Source organism: Anomaloglossus baeobatrachus, chromosome 7 (assembly GCF_048569485.1).
Source record: "Anomaloglossus baeobatrachus isolate aAnoBae1 chromosome 7, aAnoBae1.hap1, whole genome shotgun sequence".
In the NCBI taxonomy this organism is placed as follows: Eukaryota; Metazoa; Chordata; class Amphibia; order Anura; family Aromobatidae; genus Anomaloglossus; species Anomaloglossus baeobatrachus.
Genome location: NC_134359.1, coordinates 208,370,431 through 208,386,234, shown reverse-complemented (window position 1 = coordinate 208,386,234; position 15,804 = coordinate 208,370,431).

Genomic DNA, 15,804 nt, shown 5'->3' with positions numbered 1-15,804 from the left:
GCTTCTGCCAGGCTACCAGCGATGGCTCCTGCACACTGTAGCTGTAAAAAGCCCTGCTTTTTGCTGCTAGAACCATTCTCGAACGTATCTAGAACTATCGAGCTTTAGCAAAAAGCTCGAGTTCTAGTTCGATCTAGAACAGCCCCCAAAATCACTCCAGCCGCGGACTGGAGAACCTCGAACCGCGAACCGCGCTCAACTCTACTCCTTACATCCTTTGCCTTCACTCTCCAACTCTGTTCTCCTTGCTGTGTCTAGTTTCATTTTCCTTTTCCACACTGTTCTAAAGTGTACGCCAACTAACTAACCCCACCTCCAGACTGGTTCCCTGGACTGTGCTCTCCCTAAGGAGCAATCTCGCCCTAACCACGGCCTGATGGAGTGTAGCTATATGAAGTGTGTGTGTGTGTGTGTGTGTACTGTGGTCTATATCCTCCACCTATATCCTCCACCTCTGGCTGAGGTGCAGTAGGTCTGTGACGACTGGACCCTCAGGGGCTCCACACATTGACATGCACACCTATGCACTCGACCAGAAAGGTATCCTGGAGATGAAGTGTTGCACTTACTTAAATGGGGGTCAGATTGTGATCATACAGTCATATGAAAAAGTTTGGGCACCCCTATTAATGTTAACCTTTTTTATTTATAACAATTTGGGTTTTTGCAACCGCTATTTCAGTATATATATATATATATATATATATATATATATATATATATATATATATATATATATATATATATATATATATATATATATCTAATAACTGAAAGACTGAGTAATATTTCTGGATTGAAATGAGGTTTATTGTATTAACAGAAAATGTGCAATCCGCATTTAAATAAAATGTGACCGGTGCAAAAGTATGGGCACCTCAACATAAAAGTGACATTAATATTTTGTAGATCCTCCTTTTGCAAAAATCACAACCTCTAGTTGCTTTCTGTAGCTTTTAATGAGTTCCTGGATCCTGGATGAAGGTATATTTGACTATTCCTGTTTACAAAAGAATTCCAGTTCAGTTGAGTTTGATGGTCGCCGGGCATGGACAGCACGCTGCAAATCATCCCACAGATTTGCAATGATATTCAGGTCTGGGGACTTGGATGGCCATTCCAGAACATTGTAATTGTTCCTCTGCATGAATGCCTGAGTAGATTTGGAGCGGTGTTTTGGATCATTGTCTTGCTGAAATATCCATCCCCTGCGTAACTTCAACTTCGTCACTGATTCTTGCACATTATGTCAAGAATCTGCTGATACTGAGTTGAATCCATGCGACCCTCAACTTTAACAAGATTCCCGGTGCCGGCATTGGCCACACAGCCCCAAAGCATGATGGAACCTCCACCAAACTTTACTGTAGGTAGCAAGTGCTTTTCTTGGAATGCCGTGTTTTTTTGCCTCCATGCATAATGCCTATTTCTATGACCAAACAACTCAATCTTTGTTTCATCAGTCCACAGGACCTTCTTCCAAAATGTAACTGGCTTGTCCATATGTGCTTTTGCATACCTCAGGTGACTCTGTTTGTGGCGTGCTTGCAGAAACGGCTTCTTTTGCATCACTCTCCCATACAGCTTCTCCTTGTGCAACATGTGCTGTATTGTTGACCGATGCACATTGACACCATCTGCAGCAAGATGATGCTGCAGGTCTTTGGAGGTGGTCTGTGGATTGTCCTTGACTGTTCTCACCATTCGTCTTCTCTGCCTTTCTGATATTTTTCTTGGCCTGCCACTTCTGGGCTTAACAAGAACTGTACCTGTGTTCTTCCATTTCCTTACTATGTTGCTCACAGTGGAAACTGACGGTTTAAATCTCTGAGACATTTTTTGTATCCTTCCCCTGAACAACTATGTTAAATAATCTTTGTTTTCAGATCATTTGAGAGTTGTTCTGAGGAGCTTAAAATAGGAGAACTACTTGCAAGTGGCCAGCTTAAATACCTTTCCTCATGATTGGATACTGTAGCGCCTTGTCCCACCAGACCCCGTGGGGGGCGCGCTCCCTCACATGTGCCCAGTCCCAGCATGGCTCCCACTAGCACTCCCAGTCATAGCCCCAGGCAGCGACAGCCTTCCTCTTACCGGTCCCATGGCTCTGCAGGCGCTGCTCCTGCTCCCAGGCATGCTGCAGCCTCTTCCTGTCTCCCTTCCTTACACAGAGCTGCAGTAAGTGACTCTAGGCTGCGCGCAAGGCCACGCCCCCTTTCTTACAGCGGTATGCCCCATTTTCTGGAAGTGACCTCAGAGGTCACCTGTTATCTAATGGGTAGGTTCACCTCCCCCAGCAGCAGGCGCCCGAGCAACGTTTCCATTAGAGCCTTGCCAGTGTCCAGACCCCTTGTGCTGTTATCTGTTTTCTGTGCATTGATACCTGGTTCTAATCCCTTGTCTCACCGTAGTGCCATCCGTACCATTCCGGCTTGGGACGTCACCGCTCATAACGACAGTGGACGTCACCGTGCCCTACCTACCATGGACATTATCTGTGCCGTACCTGCTGTGGACATCACCGCTCATACCGACAGTGGACGTCACCGTGCCCTACCTGTCGTGGACATTATCCGTGCCATACCTGCGGCGGACGTCACCTGCTGTGAACATCTCTGGTGCAGTTTCCGTGTCATGCCGGCTGTGGACGTCACAACCTTGCTACACCTGGCCCTACAGAGACTCCTACTACCGGTTCCTGGCTGCCGTGCATTTAGGCCTTCTGGGGAGGCGCCGCACAGTCCCTGTATAGGGGTTCGCTGCTGGTCGCCTTCTCAGGGGAGTCCGGTGCACGGTCCAGTGGGTCCACCTCCGGATGCTCGCCGCTCCTCGGTGAGCGTAACAGTTTGCTCGGGCCATGGACTCCGCCGGGATCAAGGTTAACCCGCTGACTGACCTGCAACAGGAGCTCTCCCGCCAACGCGAGACCCAAGCAAGATTAGTGGCTCACATAAAGTATGTGGAATCCCGTCTGGCATCCATGCAAACCTCCGGATCCTCCGACGGCTCCCAGTTAAGTGAACTACAGAAGGAACTGTCCCGCCAGCATGTGGCCCAGAGACGCATGGCCGAATATATGGCGTCCGTGGATTCCCGTCTATATGCCCTGCAGAATCCGGCCTCCTCAACAACCCCCGACTCTGCGGGATTATCGACATGCATTTCTCCTTCCCGCCTGGCCTCCCCACCCATGTATGGAGGGGATCCCCGTTTGTGTCGCAGTTTCTTAAACCAGTGCTCCCTGCACTTTGAGCTGTTGCCGCTGCAGCGAGCGACTGATCGCTCGAAAAATCGCATTTATCATGTCTCATCTGACTGGTCAGGCTCTGGCTTGGATGAATCCGCTCTGGGAGAGGAATGACCCGACCGTTCAAGTCCTGTCCGTCTTTCTGACCACCTTCCATAAGGTGTTCGATGAGCCAGGCCGTCTCTCGTCTACTGCCTCTTCGCTCATGAGAATCCACCAGGGGAATCTCACCGTGGGACAGTATGCAATCGAATTCCGCACTCTGTCCTCCGAACTCAAGTGGAACAATGACGCCTTGGTAGCTGCCTTCTGGGAAGGGTTATCCGGTAAAATCAAGGATGAACTGGCCGGCCGGGATGTACCTACTACCCTGGAAGAGCTTATCTCTCTGGCTACCCGTATTGATCTCTGTTTCCAAGAGCATGCCAGAGAAGTCACCCGGGCGAGAAGAACCCCGCGCCTTGCACCCACCTTCCAAAGGCCGATGTCACCTCCCTCCACCCGGCCTACTGCTCCACACGAGCCCATGGAGGTTGATCGCGTCAGTGAGTCCAGACTGCGACAGAGGAATCGGAGAATGGCAGGAGAGTGCTTCTACTGCAGAAGTGCCAAACATCTGATTCAGGACTGTCCAGTAAAGCCGGGAAACTACAGAGCCTAGGGTCCATCGGAGAGGCCACCCTAGGTCATGCCAAGTCCTCTCCTTTTTTCCATGTACCTGTATCCCTGTCCTGTGGTTCCATCCGGTTGTCAGAGAATGCGTTCCTGGATTCAGGCTCTGCCGGGAACTTTATCCAACAAGCCGTGGTGGACCTACACCAGATTCCCGTCCGATGTCTTGCTACACTATGAAACCATCGCCTTCCACGTACTCCCTGGCATGACGCATGCCCTACTACTGGGAATACCCTGGCTTCGGTCGCACATGCCAGTACTGGACTGGGATTCTGGAGACATCCTGCAATGGGGTGCGTCTTGCCACAGCAACTGCCTGAAACCAGTGCATCCTCCGCACCGACCCGTTGAACTGGTCACCCTTCCCGGGTTACCCCCTGCCTATTGGGCCTATGTCGATGTCTTTGACAAGAAGGAGGCTGAGACGTTGCCGCCACACAGACCCTACAATTGTCCCATCGACCTGCTCCCCAGGGCAACCCCTCCGCGTGGGCGCATCTACCCTCTGTCCCGAGAAGAGACCCAAGCCATGTCTGATTACATAAAGTTAAATCTAGCACGAGGCTTCATCCAAAAATCCTCCTCTCCTGCCGGAGCGGGTTTCTTCTTTGTGGGGAAAAAGGACGGGGGTCTACGGCCTTGCATTGACTACCGCGGATTGAATAAGATCACAGTGAAGAACAGATACCCGCTACCCCTGATACCGGAACTGTTTGACCGCTTTCAAGGTGCCAAGATCTTCTCCAAATTAGATCTCCGGGGTGCGTACAATCTGGTCCGCATTCGGTCGGGAGATGAATGGAAGACTGCGTTAAACACTCGGGATGGGCACTATGAATATCGAGTGATGCCCATCGGGCTCAGTAACGCTCCAGTGGTCTTCCAGGAGTTCGTGAACGACGGCTTCCGTGACCTTCTATACACCTGTGTGGTTGTGTATTTAGACGACATCCTTATCTTCTCTCCGGACTTGCATACCCACCGAAGACATGTTCATCTTGTCCTGCGGAGATTGAGAGAGAATCGCCTTTACGCCAAACTTGAGAAATGCCTGTTTGAGCAGACCTCACTACCCTTCCTTGGCCACATAGTCTCTGATACTGGCCTGAAGATGGACCTTGATAAGGTATCAGCCGTACTGAATTGGTCCCGTCCGGAAGGGTTGAAGGCTATCCAGCGATTCCTGGGATTCGCCAACTATTACCGGCAATTCATCCCACACTTCTCGTCTCTGATGCGTCCCATATCCTCTCTCACTCGCAAAGGTGAGAACCCTAAGAAATGGACCCTGGAAGCTGAAGAATCGTTCATGTCCCTTAAACGAGCCTTCGCTTCTGCTCCAGCCTTACACAGACCCGACACTAACAAGCCGTTTATCCTTGAGGTAGATGCCTCCTCATCCGGAGCCGGTGCGGTTCTTACACAGAAAACATCAGAGGTAAGACAGTAACCTGTGGCTTCTTTTCTAAGGCTTTCTCCCCAGCAGAACGAAACTACTCAATCGGAGACCGTGAGTTGCTGGCAATCAAGCTGGCCCTGGAAGAGTGGCGATACCTGCTGGAAGGGTCATTACATCCAGTTACCATCTATACTGACCAAAAGAATCTGGCATAGCTCCAGACAGCCCACAGGCTAAACCCCCGACAGGCCCGATGGTCATTATTCTTCGCCCGCTTTGATTTTGTTCTGCATTTCCGTCCAGCCGAGAAGAACCTGAAGGCCGATGCGCTGTCTCGATCATTCCTGTTAGAGGATCAGGAAGATGAACCTCGGCACATCATTGAACCTTCCAAGCAAATGGCGGCACCAGTTGACATGCACCACCTTCCTCCCGGTAAGACGTTTGTTGCTGAGGTCGATAGGGAACGTGTACTCCGGTGGGGACACTCTTCCCGAATAGCAGGTCACGTGGGTCAAAAGAAATCTCTGCAATTGATATCCCGATATTATTGGTGGCCAGGGCTACATCAAAACGTCCAGGACTTTGTTTCATCCTGTTCCTCTTGTGCCCGGAACAAGGTCCCGAAGACTCTTCCGGCGGGCCCTTTGCTTCCTTTACCGGCAACATATCGGCATGGATTTCATCACGGACCTGCCAAAATCGTCTGGCTGCACAGTCATCTGGGTGGTGGTGGACCGGTTCTCCAAGATGGCCCACTTCACACCACTCTCCGGGCTACCGCCCGCTCCGGTTCTTGCTGACTTATTCATTCAACATATCTTCCGGCTTCACGGCTTGCCTCTCCATATCGTGTCCGACAGAGGGGTCCAGTTCACAGCTCGGTTTTGGAGAGCAGTCTGCAAAATGATGGAGGTACAATTGGACTTTTCTTCTGCCTACCACCCTCAGTCCAATGGGCAAGTGGAGCGCATTAACCAAGTCTTGACTAATTATCTCCACCACTTCGTGGACGAACACCATAGCAACTGGGTCAACCTGCTTCCATGGGCCGAGTTCTCCTACAACAATCATGACAGTGAGTCCTCTGCTAAATCCCCGTTCCAGGTGGTGTATGGACAGCGACCCAAAGTGCCGTGCCCTGTGACATGTTCTTCCGGCAACCCTGCAGCTGATGACCTTGTGAGATCCTTCTCTGCCGTCTGGGCTGAGACCAATTCGGCTCTGGAACATTCCTCTGTCCGCATGAAGAAACACGCTGACAATAAACGTCTGGATGTTCCTTTCTTTCAACCCGGAGATAAAGTCTGGCTCTGATCCAAGTATGTCCGCCTGAAGATGCCGTCCTACAAGCTGGGTCCCCGCTTTATTGGTCCCTTTGAAGTGCTCCGATGGATCAATGAGGTGTTCTACAAGTTGAAGCTGCCGTCTACACTTCGCATCCCGAACTCCTTCCATGTGTCCCTCCTCAAGCCCGTGGTCCTGAGCCATTTCCACAGTGATCCTGGTAATATGCCTCCTCCTGTTGGTGGTGACGACGTTTATGAGGTAAAAGCCATCGCGGCTAAGGAGTAGAGATGAGCGAACCGGTCCCGGTTCGGCTCGAGGTCGGTTCGCCGAACGGAGGTCCCGTTCGAGTTCGGCTCGTCGAACGTTCGACGAACCGAACTCGAACTGCATAAGAAACAATGACAGGCAATCACAAACACATAAAAACACCTAGAAAACACCCTCAAAGGTGTCCAACAGGTGACAAACAACTCACAACACAACAAAAACACATTGGAAAGTGACAAGGACATATACTCATGCGAAAACAAAACAGCTGGACAAGGAAAAAGAGGAGGACACACAGATATAGGCATGGCACGCCCTTCTAAAATCATGTAAAACACCGCAAGGTGACTCCAAGCGTAGTCTCCCTTTTTTTCCAAAAATTGGGCCCCACACACACCCACCCATTCAGTGGCAGCACTTGTGCCCTAGTTGTACACTTCACAGCTAGATTTGCATCAAGCACATTCAAAAATACGCCATACTTAACCGTCCCCAGGATGACTCCGGGGTAGGTAGCAAAGTCTTTGCTGAACCATGACTTGTTCATCTTGGCTCCTTTTAAAAAACACAGCAAGCAAGGGTTACTCCAAGCGGAGTCTCCCTTTTTTCCAAAAATTGGGCCACACAGACACCCCATCAGTGGCAGCACTTGTGCCCTAGTTGCAAACATGATGTTTTGATTTGCATCAAGCACATTCAAAAATACGCCATTCTTATCCGTCCCCAGGATGACACCGGGGTAGGTATTATTATTATTATTTATTTATAGAGCACCATTAATTCCATGGTGCTGTACATGAGAAGGGGGTTACATACAAAATACGTATACAAGTTACAGTAGACAGACTAGTACAGAGGGAAGAGGGCCCTACCCTTGCGGGCTTACATTCTATAGGATTATGGGGAGGAGACAATAGGTGGGGTGTAGGTCAGGCGGCGGCTCCGCACGGTGGTCGGGCGGCAGCTCCGCACGGTGGTCGGGCGGCAGCTCCGCACGGTGGTCGGGCGGCAGCGAGTTCATTGTAGATTGTAGGCATTTCTGAACAGATGAGTTTTCAGGTTCCGTTTGAAGTTTGCAAGGGTAGGGGATAGTCTGACGTGTTGAGGCAGCGAGTTCCAGGAGACTGGGGATGCTCGGGAGAAGTCTTGGAGTCGGTTGCGTGAGGAGCGAATGAGAGAGGAGGAGAGGAGGAGATCTTGGGAGGACCGGAGGTGACGTGTTGGAGTGTAGTGGGAGAGTAGTTCGGAGATGTACGGAGGGGAAAGATTATGCACAGCTTTGTAGGTCAGTGTTAGAAGTTTGAATTGGATACGGTGGAAGATTGGAAGCCAGTGGAGGGACATGCAGAGGGGAGAAGCGGGGTGGTATTGAGGAGAGAGGTGGATAAGTCGGGCAGCAGAGTTAAGGATGGACTGGAGAGGGGCGAGCGTGTTGGCAGGGAGGCCACAGAGGAGGATGTTACAGTAGTCGAGGCGGGAGATTATGAGGGCATGCACTAGCATTTTAGTAGATTGCAAATTGAGGAAAGGGCGGATTCTGGAAATATTTTTGAGTTGAAGACGGCAGGAGGTGGTGAGGGACTGGATGTGTGGTATGAAGGATAAGGCAGAGTCAAAGGTCACTCCGAGGCAGCGAACTTTGGGTACTGGCGAGAGCGTGGTGTTATTTATTGTAATAGATAGATCAGGTGGAGAGTGTAGGTGAGACGGAGGAAAGATGATTAGTTCAGTTTTGGCCACATTGAGCTTTAGGAAGCGAGAGGAGAAGAAGGAGGATATAGCAGATAGACATTTCGGGATTTTGGACAGCAGAGATGTGGCATCTGGGCCAGAGAGGTAGATCTGGGTGTCGTCGGCATATAGGTGGTATTGGAAGCCATGGGACTTTATGAGTTGTCCTAGGCCAAATGTGTAGATAGAGAAAAGTAGGGGTCCTAGGACAGAGCCTTGAGGGACGCCAACAGAGAGATGGTGGGATGAAGAGGTTGTGTGAGAGTGGGAGACACTGAAAGTGCGATTTGAGAGGTATGAAGAGATCCAAGAGAGGGCAAGATCTCTGACACCAAGGGAAGAGAGGGTCTGTAATAGGAGGGAGTGGTCAACGGTATCGAAGGCTGAGGACAGGTCTAGGAGTAGGAGTATAGAGAAGTGCTTGTTCGCTTTGGCAGTAAGCAAGTCATTTGTGATTTTAGTCAGGGCAGTTTCGGTAGAGTGATGTGGACGGAAGCCGGACTGTAGGTTGTCAAAGAGAGCGTTAGAGGAGAGGTGGGAGGAAAGTTCAGCATGGACATGCTGTTCCAGGAGTTTTGAGGCAAGTGGGAGTAGTGATATGGGGCGATAGCTGGTAGTAGAGGTTGGATCGAGGGAAGGTTTCTTTAGGATAGGTGTGACTGTTGCATGTTTAAAGGCAGAGGGGAAGGTTCCAGTCGTTAAAGATAGGTTGAAGAGGTGGGTTAAGGCTGGAGTAAGGATGGTGGTGAGGTTGGGAAGGAGGTGGGATGGCATGGGGTCAAGTGCGCAGGTGGTGAGGTGCGCTTTTGAGAGAAGACGTGCAAGCTCTCCTTCGGTGATGGTGGGGAGGAAGTTTATGGGAGAGGGGCAGTGGTCAGCTACATGAAGGGGTTGTGGTGGCTGAGCAGAGAAGACTTGCCTTATTAGGTCGATTTTTTCTTGGAAATAGGTGGCAAAGTCTTCTGCAGAAATGAGGGAGGTTGGAGGGGGCAGTGGTGGGCGAAGGAGGGAGTTGAAAGTGTTGAATAACTGTTTGGGGTTGTGTGTTAGAGAGGATATGAGGTTTCTGAAGTAATCGTGTTTAGCGGAGGTGAGGACTGAGCGAAATGTGTGAATTGCATTTTTGAATGTGGTGAAGTCTTCCTGGGAGTGCGTTTTCTTCCACCGCCGCTCTGCAGCCCTAGACCTTTGCCGAAGTTTTTTAGTGAGGCTGTTGTGCCAGGGCTGTCTATTGATTCGTCTCACTCTGCCATGCACAAGGGGAGCGACTGAATCAATAGCTGATGTGAGGGTGGTGTTGTAGAAAGTGGTGGCGCTGTCTGTGTCGTGGAGGGACGATATGGAGGACAGTGGGAGGATAGAGTCGGCGAGGGTGTGCATGTTGAGGTGTGCAAGGTTTCTGCGGGGATGTGCTAGGTGCTGGACAGGGGGGGTAGGTGAGGAGGACAGGGCTGAAAAGGTCAGAAGATGGTGGTCAGATAGGGGGAGGGGGGAAGTTGTGAAGTCAGAAAGGGGACAGAGGCGGGTGAAGATAAGGTCTAGTGTGTGTCCGTCTTTGTGGGTGGCAGAGGTGGACCACTGAGTTAAGCCAAACGACGAAGCAAGGGAGAGGAGTTTGGAAGCAGCTTGTTGGCGAGTGTCAGTGGGGATGTTGAAGTCACCCATGATGATGGTGGGAATGTCAGCAGAGAGAAAGTGTAGAAGCCAGGCAGAAAAGTGGTCGAGGAAGGCAGTGGTGGCGCCCGGGGGTCTGTATATGACAGCCACTTGGAGGTTGGAGGGAGAATAGATTCGGACAGAGTGCACTTCAAAGGAAGGCAGGTCGAGGGAGGGTAGAGGTGGGATTGGATTAAAGCTGCAGTTGTTAGAAAGAAGGAGGCCCACTCCTCCACCTTGTCTATTGCCAGGGCGAGGAGTGTGGGAGAAGTGCAGGCCACCGTAGCATAGTGCAGCTGGGAGGCAGAGTTGGATGGTGTCAAAGTCTTTTCTGATCCCAGCTCTATTCATCTTGGCTTCTTTTAAAAACACAGCAAGCAAGGGTTACTCCAAGCGGAGTCTCCCTTTTTTCCAAAAATTGGGCCCCACACACATCCACCCCTTCAGTGGCAGCAGTTGTGCCCCAGTTGTACAATTCACAGCTAGATTTGCATTAAGCACATTCAAAAATACGCCATTCTTATCCGTCCCCAGGATGACACCGGGGAAGGTAGCAAAGTCTTTCCTGATCCCAGCTCTGTTCATCTTGGCTTCTTTTAAAAACAATGTAAGCAAGGGTTACTCCAAGCGGAGTCTCCCTTTTTTCCAAAAATTGGGCCACACAGACACCCCATCAGTGGCAGCACTTGTGCCCTAGTTGCAAACATGATGTTTTGATTTGCATCAAGCACATTAAAAAATACGGCCTAATTAACCATCCCCAGGATGACACCAGGGTAGGTAGCAAAGTCTTTCCTGATCCCAGCTCTGTTCATCTTGGCTTCTTTTAAAAACAGAGCAAGCAAGGGTTACTCCAAGCGGAGTCTCCCTTTTTACCAAAAATTGGGCCACACAGACACCCCATCAGTGGCAGCACTTGTGCCCTAGTTGCAAACATGATGTTTTGATTTGCATCAAGCACATTCAAAAATACGCCATTCTTATCTGTCCCCAGGATGACACCGGGGTAGGTAGCAAAGTCTTTCCTGATCCCAGCTCTGTTCATCTTGGCTTCTTTTAAAAACACAGCAAGCAAGGGTTACTACAAGCGGAGTCTCCCTTTTTTCCAAAAATTTGGCCCCACACACACCCACCCCTTCAGTGGCAGCAGTTGTGCCCCAGTTGTACAATTCACAGCTAGATTTGCATCAAGCACATTCAAAAATACGCCATTCTTATCCGTCCCCAGGATGACACCGGGGTAGGTAGCAAAGTCTTTCCTGACCCCAGCTCTGTTCATCTTGGATCATTTTTAAAAAACACAGCAAGCAAGGGTTACTCCAAGCGGAGTCTCCCTTTTTTCCAAAAATTGGGCCCCACACACACCCACCCCTTCAGTGGCAGCAGTTGTGCCCCAGTTGTACAATTCACAGCTAGATTTGCATCAAGCACATTCCAAATCCACAATCATTTACTCTCCCCAGGATGACACCGGGGTAGGTAGCAAAGTCTTTCCTGATCCCAGCTCTGTTCATCTTGGCTTCTTTTAAAAACACAGCAAGCAAGGGTTACTCCAAGCGGAGTCTCCTTTTTTCCAAAAATTGGGCCACACAGACACCCCATTAGTAGCAGCACTTGTGCCCTAGTTGCAAACATGATGTTTTGATTTGCATCAAGCACATTCAAAAATACGGCTTAATTAACCGTCCCCAGGATGACACTCAGGGTAGGTAGCAAAGTCTTTCCTGATCCCAGCTCTGTTCATCTTGGCTTCTTTTAAAAACACAGCAAGCAAGGGTTACTCCAAGCGGAGTCTCCCTTTTTTCCAAAGATTGGGCCACACAGACACCCCATCAGTCGCAGCACTTGTGCCCTAGTTGCAAACATGATGTTTTGATTTGCATCAAGCACATTCAAAAATACGGCCTAATTAACCGTCCCCAGGATGACACCAGCGTAGGTAGCAAAGTCTAGCCTGATCCCAGCTCTGTTCATCTTGGCTTCTTTTAAAAACACAGCAAGCAAGGGTTACTCCAAGCGGAGTCTCCCGTTTTTCCAAAAATTGGGCCACACAGACACCCCATCAGTGGCAGCACTTGTGCCCCAGTTGTACAATTCACAGCTAGATTTGCATCAAGCACATTCAAAAATACGCCATTCTTATCCGTCCCCAGGATGACACCGGGGTAGGTAGCAAAGTCTTTCCTGACCCCAGCTCTGTTCATCTTGGATCATTTTTAAAAAACACAGCAAGCAAGGGTTACTCCAAGCGGAGTCTCCCTTTTTTCCAAAAATTGGGCCCCACACACACCCACCCCTTCAGTGGCAGCAGTTGTGCCCCAGTTGTACAATTCACAGCTAGATTTGCATCAAGCACATTCCAAATCCACAATCATTTACTCTCCCCAGGATGACACCGGGGTAGGTAGCAAAGTCTTTCCTGATCCCAGCTCTGTTCATCTTGGCTTCTTTTAAAAACACAGCAAGCAAGGGTTACTCCAAGCGGAGTCTCCTTTTTTCCAAAAATTGGGCCACACAGACACCCCATTAGTAGCAGCACTTGTGCCCTAGTTGCAAACATGATGTTTTGATTTGCATCAAGCACATTCAAAAATACGGCTTAATTAACCGTCCCCAGGATGACACTCAGGGTAGGTAGCAAAGTCTTTCCTGATCCCAGCTCTGTTCATCTTGGCTTCTTTTAAAAACACAGCAAGCAAGGGTTACTCCAAGCGGAGTCTCCCTTTTTTTCAAAAATTGGGCCACACAGACACCCCATCAGCCGCAGCACTTGTGCCCTAGTTGCAAACATGATGTTTTGATTTGCATCAAGCACATTCAAAAATACGGCCTAATTAACCGTCCCCAGGATGACACCAGGGTAGGTAGCAAAGTCTAGCCTGATCCCAGCTCTGTTCATCTTGGCTTCTTTTAAAAACACAGCAAGCAAGGGTTACTCCAAGCGGAGTCTCCCGATTTTCCAAAAATTGGGCCACACAGACACCCCATCAGTGGCAGCACTTGTGCCCCAGTTGTACAATTCACAGCTAGATTTGCATCAAGCACATTCAAAAATACGCCATTCTTATCCGTCCCCAGGATGACACCGGGGTAGGTAGCAAAGTCTTTCCTGACCCCAGCTCTGTTCATCTTGGATCATTTTTAAAAAACACAGCAAGCAAGGGTTACTCCAAGCGGAGTCTCCCTTTTTTCCAAAAATTGGGCCCCACACACACCCACCCCTTCAGTGGCAGCAGTTGTGCCCCAGTTGTACAATTCACAGCTAGATTTGCATCAAGCACATTCCAAATCCACAATCATTTACTCTCCCCAGGATGACACCGGGGTAGGTAGCAAAGTCTTTCCTGATCCCAGCTCTGTTCATCTTGGCTTCTTTTAAAAACACAGCAAGCAAGGGTTACTCCAAGCGGAGTCTCCTTTTTTCCAAAAATTGGGCCACACAGACACCCCATCAGTGGCAGCACTTGTGCCCTAGTTGCAAACATGATGTTTTGATTTGCATCAAGCACATTCAAAAATACGCCATTTTTATCCGTCCCCAGGATGACACCGGGGTAGGTAGCAAAGTCTTTCCTGATCCCAGCTCTGTTCATCTTGGCTTCTTTTAAAAACAATGTAAGCAAGGGTTACTCCAAGCGGAGTCTCCCTTTTTTCCAAAAATTGGGCCACACACACACCCACCCATTCAGTGGCAGCACTTGTGCCCTAGTTGTACACTTCACAGCTAGATTTGCATCAAGCACATTCCAAATCCACAATCATTTACTCTCCCCAGGATGACACAGGGGTAGTAAATTCCTTCTGGATCCATGACTTGTTCATTTTGATGAACGTCAGTCTGTCCACATTGTCACTGGACAGACGCGTGCGCTTATCTGTCAGCACACACCCAGCAGCAATGAAGACACGTTCAGAGACAACGCTGGCAGCTGGACACGACAAAATCTCCAAGGCGTAACTGGATAGCTCTGGCCATTTTTCTAGATTTGAAGCCCAAAAGGAGCAAGGCTCCATTTGCAAAGTCATGGCATCGATGTTCATTTGGAGATACTCCTGTATCATCCTCTCCAGCCGTTGACTATGTGTCAGACTTGTTGTCTCTGGTGGCCTTGCAAAGGAGGGTCTAAAAAAATTATGAAAAGATTCCTTAAAATTGCTGTTACCAGCACCATATACGGTCCTACTGGTACGGGTAGACTGTTGAAGATGACGAGACCGTCCCATGTTTGTCAAGTTACAACTGGGAGATTCACTCCCTGCACCTGCACGGTTGTTTGGTGGAAAAGCCGATCTAAGATCGAGTAACAGCTTCTGCTGATACTCCTGCATACGTGCGGCCCTTTCTATGGCTGGAATTATGTCACAAAATTTGGACTTGTACCGTGGATCTAATAGTGTGGCAAGCCAGTAGTCATCATCACTTCTAATTTTGACAATACGAGGGTCATGTTGGAGGTAGTGCAACAAGAAGGCACTCATGTGTCTTGCGCAGCCATGCGGACCAAGTCCACGCTGTGTTTGTGGCATAGAGGTGCTAACCGTTCTTTCTTCCTCTGACATCTCCCCCCAACCTCTTTCAACTGAAATTTGACCAAGGTCTCCCTCATCTGCTGAGTCTTCCATGTCCATGGACAGTTCGTCCTCCATTTCTTCATGTTCTCCTGCACCTTCCTCAACATCTCGCCTGCTACCATGCGCCCTTGTTGATCCCTGTCCCCCATGGTCCCATGTCTGGCGCCTTGGTGATGATGAACGTCTGGACCTTGGTGATGTTGTTGTGTCTTGCGCATATGAATCCTCCTGTAGTTCATCCCCTTCCTGTTGTCCCACCCCCTGACTCCGAATAGTGTTTAGCGTGTGCTCCAGCATGTAAATGACTGGAATCGTCATGCTGATAATGGCATTGTCAGCGCTAAACATATTCGTCGCCATGTCGAAACTGTGCAGAAGGGTGCATAGGTCCTTGATCTGAGACCACTCCATCAGGGTGATCTGCCCTACCTCTGCATCTCGTTGGCCCAGGCTATACGTCATGACGTATTGCACCAGGGCTCGGCGGTGCTGCCACAGTCGCTGTAACATGTGGAGAGTTGAATTCCAGCGTGTCGCCACATCGCATTTCAGGCGATGAACCGGCAGGCCAAAAGACTTCTGCAAGTCGCTCAGCTGCGGCGCTTGAATGGCGGAAGTGAGCAGACAGTTTTCGTGCCCTGTTCAGAAGGCCATCTAGGCCGGGATATTGTGTTAAAAATTGCTGGACGACAAGGTTCAACACGTGAGCCATACAAGGTACGTGTGTCACCTTGCCCAGGCGAAGGGCCGCACCCAGGTTTGCAGCATTGTCGCACACGGCCTTACCAGGCTGCAGGTTGAGTGGAGACAACCATTTATTAAACTCGGACCGCAGAGCTGACCACAACTCCTCAGCTGTGTGCCCAAGACATGTCAAGCTGAAGACCGCCTGATGCCATTGCGCTCTGCTGCCAGCATAGTAATGAGGGGTGCGTGATTCCTTCTGCGCAGTGAGAACGCTGATGGC